The sequence below is a fragment of the Festucalex cinctus genome, chromosome 12 (assembly GCF_051991245.1).
Source record: "Festucalex cinctus isolate MCC-2025b chromosome 12, RoL_Fcin_1.0, whole genome shotgun sequence".
NCBI classification, from domain to species: Eukaryota; Metazoa; Chordata; class Actinopteri; order Syngnathiformes; family Syngnathidae; genus Festucalex; species Festucalex cinctus.
The window spans coordinates 5866518-5868497 of record NC_135422.1 but is presented as its reverse complement, the minus strand read 5'-3'; positions in this window follow the sequence as shown (position 1 = coordinate 5868497).

Here is a 1980-nt window from a genome sequence, read left to right as displayed (position 1 = left end):
GTCACATGACCAACCCTGAGCAACTGTGATGTCATTTTCAGTTCGACAGCCAAGATGGCCACAGCCTTGGATGGATAAAAACGAGTGGATTTATTATTATTTATATTTCACAAACGCATTAAATCAAAATACTATGACATATTTTTGTAAAGAAAATTTTTGAGTTGAATTCTAAGTTCATAAACATAAGGTACACTTTTTTATTTACCTTTTCTGTGCAATGACTAAATCCTTATTTCATTGGTATTTTTGTTTTTTGTTTACTAAAATGAAGATTTTGCTTTACATTTTCATTTCATTCTGAGACATTTCATGTTTTTTTTATTCTTTGTTATAAATTACAAATATTTTTAAGTAATTTAACAACTTTTTTTTTTCCCTTTGCCATAAATTTTCTATTCCTGTCAACCTTCGGGTGTTGTTTTTCACAAGTGTCATATTTATTCCCCAGATTATTATGACTTATGTGCAGTTAGAAAATTTTCTACTGTACTGTACATTTTGAGGAATACAAGTTATGTCCCATTTTTGATGAACACCTACTAAGTTACTACTCAACTACTTTAGTGGTACTTAGCCATTTGTATAATTTATTTTGGTGGCACTGATGATGTTTGGGATTGACTCATTTTCAGGGGTAAGGTCAATTAAGTCATGATTAAGGTGAGTGCAGTGTAGAAGAACTTGAGACCTGACCTCAACCCCATACATTGGCACGAAAAACAAGAAAGATGGCTATAAATATTCACCCAGACAAAAAAAAAAAAAAAAAAACACAAAACATTCTGTAAAGTTTTCCCAGAAGCGGAGGCTGTTGGTGTTCTATTCTGTAGGCGTCTCCTTACTTTTGTCCATATAGTATGCGAAGTTACTGTCTTCCTGAATAGTTTGTTTCAACACCCTTGACATCAACAAAGAACGCGTGCGGAAGTTTGGAGGCAGAAGTTGGCAACCTGCACAGAGATGGGTGGCGCCTGGTAAGCACCCTTGAAACAGGTTTCTCACGCTTAAAAATGGGATCTGCGTCGAAAGTTTTTCCAGAGCGTAAGATTGTGCGAAAACTGCGGCCAGCTCTGTATATCACGGCGCTCACACCCTCTATTCTCTTCCCAAACACCAACAGACACATCCCAAGCCGCCGCCGCCTCCCTCCATTCCGGCTTCCATGCAGCCAGAGAGGAGAGGAGATAGGCCCAGTTGCTAAAGCTGTCTTTTCAGCCGCTGCTCCCCGCTCCGTCTATCTGAGATACACAGCAAGCGGAGGTGTCGCTTTTCTGCTGGCATTTCGGACAGTATCTACTTATAGACGGGAGGGAAAAGAGAAAAGAAAAACAGAGAGGGTATTATCAGGGAGGGATGAGAGCAGCAAAGACATTTTGTCTTTTTATTCCCCTCCTAAGCCCTGGGCTTTGCTCCCAATCCGATTGGTCGATACGGCCAGGGATGTAAATGAAATGCAAAGAGGAATAAGGCTGGCTTCCCATCTTCCAGAGTGTGCACCCCCCCCCCCAACTCTCGCACTGCCTTACTCTCAGGCTGTTTATGCTGTTGTCTTTCTGTCTCCCCATTCATAGACCTGCTGCTCTCCCTGTTCCTGTCTCACCCTCACTTGCCTCACCAAAGCCCCCCTCCCCCCTCCATCCTTGCCCCATCACTCTCCTTCTCCCTGGCTGGGCTCACGCAGCTCTTATCTCCTCAGACGCCCCACATTCCAACGTTGTGGTGGCTCCCTGCCTGCATCCTCGGTCACGGCGATTCCACGGGTTCCCACAATCCTCGGCAGCTTGCTGATTTAGGGTGGGCAACTGACTCTCAGAGAAAGAAGCAGCGAGAGGAGAAGAGCGGGCCTGGGAGGACGGGGTGAGGGCAGAAGGGAGACGGGGAAAGTCAAAGCATAAAGAGGGCATAAGTCAACAAACCTGGCAAATGCGCGACTTGTGATTTCACGAATGTGGTGGGCAACAATGACATGAAGTCGTC